We start from the raw sequence: 15567 nt of genomic DNA, 5'->3' as shown, positions 1-15567 counted from the left end.
ATTGAGGTGAACAGAAGGAAGAAAACACCTTTCTCAACAGCTTCTCAAGCAGGACTACAAAGGAAGTAAAACACAAACTGAAAATTCTTTTTAAAGTTTTTAAAATCCAGATGTAAGCATTGTTGGCATTTGGACTGTACCTTTAATGAAATTAGTGCACACAGGTTATGAGGAAGACAACAGTTCCAGCTAAAGGCAGGATTACAAGTGGTAGCATAATTCCTCCTAGGAAATTGTACTAATTCATGTACCTTGGCACAGAATGAGATAAGAAAAGATGGGAAGGGTGAAACATTACAATAACTAGTTAGTTATATGCACATTTACTAGGACACTGTTGACTCCAGGTATATGACTGAATTACACTGGGTCACCAAACAGGAGTCTATTTGTATTAGCAATCATATCCCATCTGCCTCTCAGCACTGCTGCACTACATCTGCATCATCTGACACAAATAGTTCAATAAGCACCTAACTCATTTAATGGATCACCTTGGTAAACCATAGACTCTCTGTGCTTCTGAATACATTATTAACATTCTTCAGAAAAATAACGCTATAGTCTTGATGGCAGCAAAGAACATTATGAATTGATCTTCTTAAGGTCTCTAAGTGCAGCATGGTATCAGTCTCATCAGTGGGATCATTCATGATGGACTGATAGAGGTGAATCACACTGATTCACCTCTTCCAGAAAGTAACAACGCCCATTAACCTACACAGGTAGAAGATAAGAACATAAGAAATAAGAGCAGGAGTAGGCATCTGGCCCATCAAGCCTGCTCCACCATTCAATAAGATCATGGCTGATCTGGCCATGGACTCATCTCCACCTACCTGCCTTTTCCCCATAACCCTTAATTCCCGTACAATGCAAAAATCTAATTTGACTTAAATATATTTACTGAGGTAGCCTCCACTGCTTCATTGGGCAGAGAATTCCACAGATTCACCACTCTCTGGGAAAAGCAGTTCCTCGTCATCTCCATCCTAAATCTACTCCCCTAGATCTTGAGGCTATGTCCCCTAGTTCTAATCTCACCTAGAGGAAGCAACTTTTCTGCCTCTATCTCATTTATTCCTTTCATAATTTTATATGTTTCTATAAGATCTCCTCTCATTCTTCTGAATTCCAGTGAGTACAGTCCCAGGCAGCTCAATCTCTCCTCATCTATGGAATCAATCTGGTGAACCTCCTCTGTACTGCTTCCAAAGCAAGTATATCCTTCCTCAAGTAAGGAGACCCTTACTTCCTTAATTAAGTGTTATGAACACTAAATGAAGCCAAGCCATTAATGTGCCTTTCTAAATGAGATTCTAATATTTGATGACTTTTACGCTCTCTAAGGGAACACTAGCAGCATTGAAAAGTAGGACGTTCCCCATTTCAAAAATCAAAGATTTGATAAGTAATGGTTCCATGCATTTTAAAGGTCTTTGTCCAATCAGTGAAGCTCAGATTTGAAATGAAGAAGAGCATACGTTTCAGTACTTCACCCATGAAAAGACATTATGACCTCTTGGATTATCAGCGAAGCCAAATTCTGTTTAGGAAGGACATGTCATCCATGATTATTGAGAAATGGGTTAAAATTAATAAACTTATAACTCTTAGAGTTAACAGAAAACCTTTATTCTCCTGGCCTTGACTGAAATCAACAAGTACAGTTACAGTCTCATAATCTACAATCTGCACCTTCAAAAACAGGCATAAAAATATATAACCATGTAGCACTGCAAGAGTCCATCTAGCCCATTACACTGGTTACAGCGCACTGAAATCCAGTCAGTGCCAATCCCAAATTCTTCCTCCTAATTGCTCCATTTCAATTTTCAAAAAGAGATCCAATTTCCTTTTAATATTTATTACTGAATCTGCTTCCACCATCCTTTCTGTGTAATTCATTGCAAACTCTGACAATTTCGTGATGAAACACAGTCTTTGCCACAGTCAGTAGAATGGAGACAGGGCTGCTTCTTCATTGCCTTGTGTTAACCAACCACTATACATGCTCCAATCTAGTCAAAGAATTCTTAAAAGGGGAATGCCCATGAACAAAATAACAAAGCATTAACAATAGCAGCAGTATTTTCAGCAGGAATGAATGAAAAGATGGTGATTCCAATAGATTTGCTGTAATCCTTTATTTAACTTCAATTGGTTTAAGGAATTTAGGAAGAAAAGCAGGTCAATGGCTATGGTCTTTTTCACCTGTTGGTTAGATTAAGGCAGAGCTCCACTATTTGCCTTGGTTCTTTCATTTTTAATGTCAATGCCTGACTAAAAATGCACATAAAATATTAAAATTTTCAGTTGACCTGGCTTCAGCTTTTGAAGGACAGAGTTATGAATTTCCTATCACTGCTTGCATGAAGAGGTGCTCCTTCAGATTATTTCTGAAAGTCATAGCTCTTCTTTCCATCTGGTCAGACAATTCCTTTCATCACTCAAACTCCTCAGATTGGTCACGTTTTAACTTCCGTACTCAAGGAAATATGTGAAGCCATGCGATATAGCTTAATGGCTTTGTTCAGTTATGTATGTGTTGAGACTTCACCAATCATAAATTCAACGAGGAGTTTAGCAGCAAGCATGCACCAAAAAGGGCAATGCGAACACTCCCAAACCAGAAACCATGGATGAACCAGGAAATCCAATCCCTATTGAAGTCTATGAAAGTGGCGTTGAAGTCAAGTGAATGTCACTACTCATTTCGACAGCCTACAATGCACCTCCACCAACAGTCACCACTGTGGATGTAAGATCAGTCTTCCACGAGTAAACCTACGGAAAGCATCTGGCTCAGACGGTTTCCCTGGTTGTGTTCTTAGATCCTGCACAGATCAGCTTCACAGCTGTAGTATATTTAAAATTCCAGTATTATTTCAGTAATATTGTAAATATATTGCCTGATTAAGCATTCTTTGTTTGTTTACATAATTCATTGCAGGTTATATTGAAAAAGTACATGAATGACTTACATCGTTACACCACCATGTTATATTTTCACACCTCATAAAATAAAATAAAACTTACATGAGTTAGCCTCAGCTTCCATGTTTTTCTTTCAATTAGTTTTATGTTTTAGAGTTACAAGAAGACCACTATCATCTCAGAACCCAAGAAAAACAAAGTAATGTGATGTAATGACTACCGCTCAGTGGCTCTGATGTCGACCATCATGAAGTGCTTCCAGAGGCTGGTCATGGGACACATTAACTCCAGCCTCCCAGTCAACCTCAACCCACTGCAATTTGCCTGCCACCAGAAGAGGTATGTAGCAGACACTGGCACCCTGGTCCTACACTCATCTCTGGAACATCTGGACAGAAAAGGCACCTCTGTTTAGACTATTGTTAATTGACTACAGTTCCAATTTCAATACAATAACTCCAAGCAAAGTCTTCTCCAAACTCCTAAACGTAGGACTCAGTCCCTCTCACTGCAACTGAATGGTTGATTTCCTAACCAACAAACTGCAATCAGTAAGGATAGGGAGCAACATCTCTGCCATGATTATTCTCAATACTAGTGCCCCACAGGGTGGTGTCCTTGGCCCCCTACTCTACTCCCTGTGCACTCATGACTGCATGGCCGATTCTGCTCTAGCTCCCACTACAGGTTTACAGATAATGCCACCATAGTGAGCTCTATTTCAAATAATGGTGAATCAGAATACAAGAAGGAAATAGACAACCTAATGACATAATTGTTACAATATGCACCCAACCACGCCAGCTTCCATGGTTTAGACGCTCTCACTCTCTAGAATATGGATAGCTGGTGTGGCCCCTTTAAAGATTCAGGCTATTTGGTGGCCATGTTTAGGCGCCAGGTTTTCAATATTTAAAGAGCATCTGAACTGAGGTTCGACGCTCAGTCGTCAGCTCTGCTTTGGATTCTCATCTAGCGTCTAGTTTAGAACCCTGTTCTCATTTCAGTCTTGTACCGTGTCTCATTTCTAGTCTCAGAGACTCCAGTACCCGATTCCTAACCATCCACACCTAGGTGTCTCTCTCATCACAATAGTGTTATTAAACAATCTTCCACTCAATGTCAGCAAAACAAAAGAGTTGGTCATTGACATCAGGAAAGGGGGCAGTGCACACACTCTCCTGTTCACATTAACAGTGCAGAAGTCAAGAGAGTTGAGAGGTCAAGTTCCTATTAGTGAACCTTACCAATAGCCAGTCCTGGTCCAACCACATAAGTGCCATGTCCAAGAAAGTTCACCACCTACTTCTTCAGGAGGCTAAAGAAACTTGGCACATCTCCTTTGACTCTCAGTAATTTTTACTGAAGCACCATAGAAAGCATCTAATCTGGATGCATCACAGCCTACTGTGGAAACTGCTCTGTCTGTAACTGCACGAAACTACAAAGAGTAGTAGAAACAGGTTAACTCCCCTACATGGACTTGTCTATATTTCTCACTGCCTCAATAAACCAGCCAGCATAATCAAAGCCACCACCCAGCCCAGTCATTCTCTCTTCTGCCTTGTATGACCAGGTTCAAGGGCAGTTCAAGGGCAGGTTCAAGGGCAGGTTCAAGGGCAGTTCCATCTCACTGTTACAAAATGATTGAACAGCTACCTACTATGATAAAATACACACTTGACCTCAGTCTACCTTGTCTACCTGCACTGCACTTTCTCAATGCACTCTATCATTGTTTTATCTTGTACTACCTCAATGCCCTGTTGTAATGAATTGATCTGCATGGACACTGTACCTCAGTATGTGACAGTAATAAGCCAAGCTGCCTGTGATAAGTACATTGTTTATTCAGTAAGGAGACCAAAACTGTCCACAATACTTCAGATTCAGTCTTAACAAAGCCCTATATAATTGTAATAGTACTTTTTTTACACCTATATTCAAATCCTCTCTTCATAAAGGCTTACACATAATTTATATTCTTGTACGATTGCTGCACCTGTATGCTGGCCTTCAGTAACTTAGATAGATGTTCCTTTGAGCATAACATCAATTAGTATCTTACCATTTAACTAATATCTAATTATTTTTTTCTGTTGTGCACCAAAATAGCCAACCTCGCGTTCTTTCAATACTGTGCTCTATTTGACATGTTCTTGCCCACTCACTCAGCTTGTCCGTGCCCACTTGAAATCAAAAGGCTAATGTTCAGGGAAAGGTATTTCCCATATCCCACATGACTGCATGAGGCACTGAATATATAAGTTGGGTCTAATGTAACTAATGGGATGGTAGATAGTTGCTATTTTATGTCCTCCTCTGTACCCACAGTTCCTCCTGCTTCGGTATCATAAGCAGACTTAGAAGCAAAGCACTTCATCCCCTCAGCCCAGTCATCGGTGTAGACTGTGAGAAGTCAGGGCACAAGCACTGATCCCTATGGTACCCATCAGACACAACCTGCCCACCTAAGGATTATCTCTTTATTCTCATTCTTTGCCTTTTGTCTGCCCATCAGCTCTCTACCCCCATTTCAATATGCTCAAACCTTGTTTATCAACCTGTGTATTAATTTACCAAGCCCCTTATGAAAATCCTAACATCACTGGTTACTTCTTACCAATTCAATGATTTCTTTTACTCAGGATAGCTGAGGCCTACCTATGGGTACTCCATTGATTTGTAGGAAGTGAGAGGAGTGAAAGAGAAGTTGTTCAGGGTAAGAACAAGTTCAATCAGGTGGACGAGAGCTAGTGGAAGAAAAGTGGCTAGATTTTTGTTGCAGAAAGAAGTGGAGCACTTTAAGAGATTTCTGCTGGTGAATGGAGGTTAATAAAGACCAGACATCCACAGTGAAGATGAGGTGACGAATACCAAGGTTTCAGAAGTTGTCAGAGTGGTAGCGGACATGTGATATAGATGTAGGCAGGAAGTGGCTGGACACTGGGAAGCAGGATAACATCAAGGTATAAAGCAGTAAGTTCATTGGAACAAAGGGAGGCAGAAACATTGGGCTACCATTCCCTCCATCTGCCTGTCATCTTTCAAACCCTTCCTCAGTCCACCAATCATCTATTGGCCTTTATCTCACCACTCCCCCTTTATAACGGATATCTCCCCTCCCCGCTCTCAGTCCTGATGTAGGGTTTCAGCCCAAAACATTGAAAATTACTTCCTCCTACATATTCCCCAACAGATGCTCCTCAAACAACTGAGTTCCTCTGGCTGGTCGTTTGTTGCTACGTCATTTTCAAAACTAATGTTAAATTCATATTGTAGCCGTTTCAATTTCCTGAGGAGACTGTCCTGCCGGACAATGCTGAGGATGTTCTACGAGTCTGTGGTGGCCAGTGCTATCATGTTTGCTGTTGTGTGCTGGGGCAGCAGGCTGAGGGTAACAGACACCAACAGAATCAACAAACTCATTCGTAAGGCCAGTGATGTTGTGGGGGTGGAACTGGACTCTCTGACGGTGGTGTCTGAAAAGAGGTTGCTGTCCAAGTTGCATGCCATCTTGGACAATGACTCCCATCCACTCCATTATGTACTGGTTAGGCACAGGAGTACATTCAGCTAGAGACTCATTCCACCGAGGTGTAACAATGAGCGTCATAGGAAGTCATTCCTGCCTGTGGCCATCAAAACTTTACAACTCCTCCCTTGGAGTGTCAGACACCCTGAGCCAATAGGCTGGTCCTGGACTTATTTCCACTTGGCATGATTAACATTATTATTTAATTATTTATGGTTTTATATTGCTATATTTCTACACTATTCTTGGTTGGTGCGGCTGTAACAAAACCCAATTTCCCTCGGGATCAATAAAGTATGTCTGTCTGTCTGTCTATAGTCACTATTTTCTAAAAGCCCTTTGATGACATAATTATCAATTAACCATTTCTCTTAAAGTAACGACAGACACATTGCATTTTGTCTTTGTGTAATTCCAGTTTATAGTTTTCCTTGGAAAACACTATCATTCTTGCATAAAAAGTCCTCCTTGCTTATTTTATTTAAATATTAAATAATTTTCATCAAGGTTATTTTGAAATCACTTTCAAATTATTACTAAAATCATTCTGTTATTATCTACTGATTATTTTACTGTGGAGAACTGAGTCATATTCACAGTAGACAAAATGGAACATCCACTTATCGATGGGGGACAGATTAGTTCAGTTTGTGACTTCCTTACCCTGTTTGCAACAATGCTCAGAACTTCATTAGGAATTAAAGATCAACTGCTGAAAATTAAATTGTAAATTAGCCCAAAATAATGATACTCTCAGACATTGTAAAAGCCTCATAGTATATTATGGAATATTTTACTCAGTCATTAATACACTGTGCTGCTGCAGCTAAAGGCCATTCATACCCTATGTACATCAATGGCAATAATCTTATTACATTGGATGAACATCCATATTTATGCATGTTTCCCAAGTCTGCTGATCATATGAAAATAGATGGTGATGCATGTGTGTGATAAGCACATTGTGATTCTGCAAAAGGATATATAGTAGATAGACTGAGCGATTGGGCAAAATTCTGACAAATTGAATTTCGTGTGGAACAGTGAGAAGTCATATACAACCAGAGCAGAAATCAAAAGGCAGATTATCATCAAAAAGCAAGGAGGCTGGTAGTGAGTGAAGCTCAGAGGGATCTAGTTGTTCTCATACATGAATCACAAAAAGCTAGCTGGTGGGCCCAACAAGGAGTTAAGAATGTAAACATTTTGGCCTTTATCATGAAAAGGTTGGAATTATAAATAGAGAGGTTTTCTGACAGTTAATCAGGATGTCGGTAAGACCACACCTGGAATGCTGCACACAGTTTTGATCCCTTTACCTATAACAGGATAAAGTAGCATTGGAGGAAGTACAAAGGAGATTTGCCGGCTAATTCCTGGGATGAAAGTGTTGTCCTTTGAAGAGAGGCTAGACGGTTTGAGTCTATATTCTTTGGATCTTACAAAAATGAGGAATGACCTTGTTTTAAATATGTCTGATCTTAAAATGCTTGGCAGGGTTGACAATGGCACACATGCTGTCTCGTGGAAGAGCCATGGACAGGGGGGACGTAGCTACAGAATAAAGGGCCACTAATTAAAAATTGAGGTGCGCAGAATTTCTCCCATTAGAGGGTTGTGAATCTCTGAAATTCCCTGTCCTCAAGGGTGGTGGAGATCAGATAATTCGATATATTTAAGGTGGAGATAGATATAGATTTGAAACATTGAGGACTATAAAGGCTCAGAATGGAAGGGGAGGCCAACATAGATGAACCACAATCATGTTGAATGGTGGGGCACATTTGAGAAATCTGGTGGCTTCCAAGTGCTCATTTTTGCTCGCGTGCTTGAGTAACTAACTTACAAAGTGTCGCTTGAAAAATGTAGCTGCAATAGGTTAAAGGCATACGTTTGTGCGTTTACACTTGGACTGATTCACATATACATGGATATGTAGGGATGACACATGTATGCAGGTTCACATACTGAGCCCAAACTTACTCCAGGTTGAAGAGATCTCCTCATCTCCCTTCCATATGTTGTGTCAATTTGTTAAAATTTATGACCCACCTCACCTAAAGGAACATTCTTTCTCTAACTATCCCAAGAAAACTCTTTTAATTGTCTTCAGAAACGTTATTTGAATACTCAGTACGCTGCAGAGTAATTCTAATCTATCCAATCTCTCTTCATCAGTCATGGAGCCCTTTAATCCCTTATCTCTGTACTCAAACCCTTCAGATCTTCCCTTAAACTTGTTACCCACTGGCACAAACTCTTTGCTTTTGTATTCTTTTTATAAATCCAAATAACCTTTATGTAATTTGCTTCTTCCCTCTTCCTTTCCAGGCCTAATGAAAACTCTTGGCCCAAAATTTTGACTCTTTATTTCTTTCCATAGATGCTGCCTGAACTGCTGAGTTCCTCCAGCATTTTGTGTGTGTTGCTTTGGATGTCCAGCATTTGCAGAATCTCCTGTGTTTATGTATTTTAATAATCATCAATTTGCTCTGCGGCTCTTAAGGATTTCTGTAGATAAAGTATAAGGGCTCTCTCACCTTTCTACATTCTCAATAATTTGTTCTTCCATAACACTCCTGTCAAAGTGGATTACTTTCCACTATTCTGCACTGAATTCCATCTGCCACACATCAGCACATTTCCCCACCCTTTCCATCATCCCAAAATCTACAACTACCTCCATCACAAAGCATTGCTAAGTTTTGTTTTAGTGCAAATGTTATAATGCTACTCTGGATTGGCCCACTTAATAAAAGAAATTAATAAGTGAACACAAAACTGATCCGAGGGAAATGACATTGTAAACTACCATGCAGTCTGAGAAACATCTATTCAGCAGCTCTATCAACTTCTTGCTGAAAACTTCCCTGTTAATGCCATTGGCCTCCATCTCCTCAAAAACATATCCACAAGCTTATGTCATGTGGACACAGTTCTGCTCCATAATTATGTGGAAATCTTTGTAAATCATCATTTCATCAAATATACTGTTTAGTAAACATGAACTTTATATTTTTCCTGTTCCTTTTCCATACTCTTGCTCTGGAGCAGACATCTGATCTATTCTTTTTGACTTTATTGGAATACCCATCTATCCATTGCATTTATCAATGACAACCCAGCCTCCTAAATGGCAAAACTGACTACCAAATTTGAAGCACAAATTTAAAAATGCATAAATTATTGCATAATGCATAAAGGTAACTATTCCAAAAATTTGTTTTAATGTCATTGCGACAGATATTTCACATCATATGCATGCCAACGATTTGGATGACAGAATTGAAGACAATGTGGCCAAGATTGTGGACGATACAAAGACAGGCGGAAGGACAGGCAGTTTAGAGGAAGCAGGGAGTCTGCAGATGGACTTGGACAAATTGGGAGAATGGGCAAAGAACTGGCAGATGAAATGTTGGGAACTGTATGGTAATTTCACTTATGTGGAAGAACTAAAGGAGTAGACTATTTTCTAAACAGGGAGGAAATTCAAAAATCATAGGTACAAAGGGAATTGGGAGTCCCATGCAGGATTCTCTGAAAGTTAACTTGCAAGTTGAGTCGGTGCTAAGGAAGGCAGATGCAACGTGAGCATTCATTTCAAGAGGACTAAAATATAAAACAAGGATGTAATGTTGAGGCTTTATTGGTCAGACTTCACTTGGCGTATTGTGAGCAGTATTGGGCCCTATATCTAAGAAAAGATGTGCTGGCATTGGAGAGGGTCCAGAGGAGGTTTGTGAGAAGGATTCTGGAAATGAAAGGGTTAAGGTACGATGACCGTTTGATGAGTTTACATGCCAAATCTCCGCAAACTTCTAAGGAATTAGAGGCACTGCTGAGTTTTCTTCATAATTGTATTTAAATGCTGGGCACTTAAATAATAGCACTGAGGAATTTAAAGTTGCTCACCCTCTCCACCTCTGATCCTCCATGAGAACTGGCTCAAGAACCTTTGGTTTCTTTCTCCTGAAGTCAATAATCAGCTCCTTGGTCTTGCTGACATTGAGTAAGAGGTTGTTGTTAAGGTACCACTCAGCTAGATTTTCAATCTCCTTCCTACATGTTGATTCATCACCACCTTTGATTCGGCCTACGACAGTGGTGTCGTTGGCAAACTTGAATATGGCACTGGAGCTGTGCTTATCCACACAGTCATAAGTGTAAAGTGAGTAGAGCAGGGGGCAAAGCACACAGCCCGGTGATGCATCTGTGCTGATGGAGATCATGGAGGAGATGTTGTTGCCAATCGGAACTGACTGGGGCCTGCAAGTGAGGAGACTGAGGATCCAATTGCACAAGGAGGTACCGAGGCCGAGGTCTAGGAGCTTATTGATTAGTTTTAAGGGGATGATGGTTTTGAGCTGTAGTCTAAAAGAGCATCCTGGTGTATGCATCTTTGCTGCCCAGATATTCCAGGGTTGAGTGACATTTTATGCTGTGCGGGAGGAGGCGAGGGTCGTTGCTTTGCTGCTGCTTAGCTGGGGGGACTTCGAGGTTCTAACATTTAACTGTCATTCATTCTTTGGGGCACGGCTCTGTTTTCGTGGATGTTTGCAAAGAAAAAGAATTTCAGGATGTATATCGTATACATTTCTCTGACGTTAAATGTACCTATTGAAGAGCCAATGAGATGGTATCTGCTATGGATCTGTTGCTCCAATAGGCAAATGGAAGTAGATTGAAGTCACTTCACAGGCAGGAGTTGATATGTTTCATCAGCATCCTGTTAAAACACTTCATCACTGTGGATGTAAGTACTATAGTTATTGAGGCAGATCACCACATTCTTCTAGGGCACCGTTACAGTTGAGCGACTAAACAAATCCGTATTCTAGAAATCAAGCCTTGGAAACTTTATCCAAGGACCTCAATAAGCAACAGTGAACTGTGTTGTCACCTCCAGATGCACTGACCAAAGCTGGGTTTAGTTTGACAGTGCTCTGGTGGGGTACCTTAAAAACTTCACAATAATAAAAGTCAATATTGTTGGTAGTGTTAGTTGTACGATGAGCAGATGAAAATCAACTGTAATGAATTGTCAAGTGGCCCATTGAAACATATGACGACAATTCCACTGCATTGCCGAGAATGCACTGGAGGTCAGGAATACAGGGGTGTAGCAAGAGGCCAGATGTCCACATTTCTGACCTCTCGCTCCATCTCTGGAAGGACATTTGAGTCCAATGGTGTTCCTTTAGTTGCGAAGACAGGGGATAGACATACTTTGCATTGGACTCTCAGCTCTATGGTCTAGAGAAGAGTCACAAAAATGATCCCAGGACTGATGAAAGAGTTAACATATGAGGAGCATTTAATCACTCTAGGCCTATGTTCACTGGATTTTAGAAGAGTCAGGGGCAATCTCATTGAAACCTATCAAATATTGAAAGGCCTAGATACAGTGGACATGGAGATGATGTTTCCTATAGTGGTCTAAGACCAGAGGGTGCAACCTCAGACTAGAAGGACGCCCCTTTAGAGCAGAGGTGAGGAGAATGTTCTTTAGCCAGAAAGAGATGGATCTGTGGAATTCATTGCCACAGACAGCTGTTTCAGCCAAGTCATTCAGTATATTTAAAGCGGGTGTCAAAGGTTACGGGGAGAAGACAGGAGAGTGGGGTTGAGAGGGATAAGAAGTCAGCCATGGTGGAGCAGACTTGATGGGCTGAAGGTTCAAATTCTGCTTCTAAGTCTTACGATCTCTGTGCCAGCTGTATCCAGTACACCTCATTTACTAGGGGTCATCAATCATCTAAAACCTAAATTTAGATGATATGTCTTTGTTTCATTTTCTTTACATAAAATTTCAATTAGCTTCTATAAGTTTCATGTGTTTTTAAATAACTTTTTAGATCATTTTATTTATTCTTTGCCCAGCTTTTTTCTGAATATCTCTGAACATTCGGAAATTGGGACAAGATCTGACAGCTCCTACTGTTAAAGGACAATCAGGATAGTCTACGGTCAAGACCTTTTAGGCTTGCTGCTGCTCGTGGTTACCACCTCGTGACTTGGGAGGAGTGTGGCTGCACAAAACAATTGGATAGAACAGGCAGAAACTGTAGAGAGCAGGCCAGGAACAGTATTACCCAGACACTGTCAAGAATTTCATCTGAATATTATTTTTTACAGACTTTTGTTTTCTAAAACAAATGAGCATTAAATTAGCCCTTACTGCAGTCACATTTCAGACAGAAATTTAGGAGATCAACTTGCCATGTGGAAGAATTATTGAAGAGGTGGCTAAGCCAAGTTAGTTTGACAACAGCAGCAGCTCCCTAACCAGCTGTTCATCGTCTTGAACATGCTAATAAGGCATCTGGTCATTGGCACAAATGCAAAGAGACTTGTCCTGAATGAGGCAGATGTCAGGTCTGCTGTTCCAGTGCTATACATAGCATCATTGTTCTTCCTCAAAAGGAGTGGCCCTAAAGAAGCTTCCCATGGTATGGATCAGCACTCTTCCTCTCCTTGACCTTGAAACAGCATTGTAGGGCTCACCATGAAAAAGTTGCAGGAGTCCCACCTAGTGGCCATGGTAATAGGCAGTCAATGCAGGAAGGGCCCCATCATAACTGAAAACCAAGGAACAAGAGGCCTCTCTTGTGATCAAAGGGAACGGATGAAGTATGCCAAGATTCAGAAGGGAAATGAGAAGTTTCCCAATCTCAATACTCTCAAAATAGGGAATTAGACAAAAATTCCCTCAAAACCAATGATAAGGATAGAGTTCTTGAGGCCAGGTGAGATTATGCCCACAAGACTGGGGGAATGCAATGCATGTACAATTGGTTAGTGCCAGTTTACTCTTTGTCACTTGTGACCAGTATGTTGCAACGTTTCAGTACAGAAGCTTCCAAGGTCTTCCTGACTCTTGAGGAAATCACAGCTGAAATTCTGCATTGGGCAGTGCAAGTTAATTTTATAAATAAATACCTTGTTTCTTGTTATAAGTCAGAGACAAACTCCTGCATTTTAAAGACTGAGAAATTAGGGAGTTCCATCTGGTTGGACAGTTCCCTTAAAACTTAAAAATTGGCTAGAAGATGTTATCTTGAGACCAGGATGGAGGACTGTTTTCTCAGTACTGGAAATGGTAAAAAAAAATTCTATCAGAATCAGATAGCATTCAGGATGCTTTTTTGACGTTGTGGATGGGTGGCGAGAAGATATTCACTTGTTTAGATACTGTATTTGGTTCATTAGACTGAGGATAATTTTAGTCTTTTCACAAGACTACAGATCAGGGAAAGTTCCCCTAAGTTTATGGATTGAGAATATTTCCTCAGAATTTGGGATTATAGATAATTGTGGATATTTTCTCTTGATTGTGGACTTTCTTGAGATTAGGCTTCAATAAATTCACTGGAAACTGGATATAGTGGAATTTCTCAGAACTGGAGATCAGGCGACATTTCTTTAAGACTGTGGATTTCTGGATACCCTTGAGATTGGGAGTCTAGAATTATTCTCCAAGAACTGAGAAGTAATTAATGTTCCTTCAAGATGAAAGGTTTGTGGAGAAGATGAGGAGCATTCCCTCAAAAACTGGATAGATGCAGGAGCTTTAGAGGCCTCCTTTTGCAATATCAATGAGTGCTTCTCCTTCTTCACACCCACATGGAGGTCAAAGAGAAGAAAATTTCTTGAACTTCCCCTTGCCTCCTTTATTAGGTTGTCATCTTTTATTGTAAGTTTGTTGTCAAGATGCAGCCAGCATCGAGCTCCCCTGATGTTGTTGTTAATATAGCAATGCAGTTTTAGAACATCCGTTGCTGAAATGGTTCCAACACATCACGACAATTGATTTTAAAACAATTGGTGGGGCTCAGGGGCTGTCATTTGGTCTGGAGTTACGTATACAGAGGGAGAGACGCAAGTATTAATTTGCGCACTGGCACTGTCAGTATGAGTCACAAGACAGCACGCTAAAATGAGAAATTTTTTTATCGTAATATCTGAATTAGTGCTGGCTTTTACAGAAATGAATGAAGGAGTATTTTAGCTTTTTTTAAAATCATGTTCTGATTTAGGTCACCCATCAGAAGAGTGGACTTAACCTAAGAGCTAAACTTGCTCAAGTTAGAAGATTTTGACTCACACTTCTGTTAAGTGTTTGCCATTTTACATGAGAAAACCTGTACTATGAAACAGCCCAAATCACATTCTGTTGTTCACTGCACATACTTGCATTTCCTAACTATCACTTCGATCTAACAATTTATCCTTCTTGTTGCTAAATTGGGATTTGTATGATTTACCTCTCACGGCATAGAAAGAGCATCAATCAGAGAGGAATTGTCATAGATCCAAACAGATCCTGAGCTTTCATGAAGGTTGGCTAAACTGTATATAAAAAAAGCAAAACTTTTAAACTACGTCTACATGGGTGGTCAGCTCAGATAGACAGAGTCGTGACAGTGGCAAATATCATTATGATACATAATTCTATGTCACATTGTGTGAGCCCTCTGTCATGGCCATTACTTTTGCCTTAATTAGAAAATACTATGAGTTAACAGACATTTAAATGGCTGGCATATCACAATGATAGCTAAATGCTAAACAATGTGATGACATTGAGGGAAAAGTCATTTTAACATTTGCAAACAAGCAGCAATGGGCCTTATTTAGAAAAGTGCCATCATATGTTTTGATGGAAATTATGGAATGCTTCCAGATGTCTCCTGTAATGATGTCAACTTTACGGAAATAAGTAACTTCTAGCCTGTAATTAACCCTGACACAAATTTTGCTGGAAGGAATCATTTAAGCTCCCTACCCTGGGCCCCATTTTTCAAGAAAAAGAGATTATTAAAGACTTGTTTCCAATGGTTCAAACCCATCTGTATGATTAGACACTTATTGGTGTATACACACTTTGTAGATTATCTATAATTTTTGCACAATATAGATTAATTTGAGGAAAATCCACCTATTACTATCTGTCAAAAACAAATTATTACAAATGCTGTGTAATTGAAGTTAATACTATCTTTCTATGCCCACCAGTAGAAAATGTAATTTGAAGTAATTATGTTTATAGTTACCTCTAGGACACGAGTTTGAATGCAAGTTAGACAAATGGG

The sequence above is a fragment of the Hemitrygon akajei genome, chromosome 4 (genome assembly GCF_048418815.1).
Source record: "Hemitrygon akajei chromosome 4, sHemAka1.3, whole genome shotgun sequence".
NCBI lineage: Eukaryota > Metazoa > Chordata > Chondrichthyes > Myliobatiformes > Dasyatidae > Hemitrygon > Hemitrygon akajei.
This window is presented reverse-complemented; position numbering follows the sequence as displayed.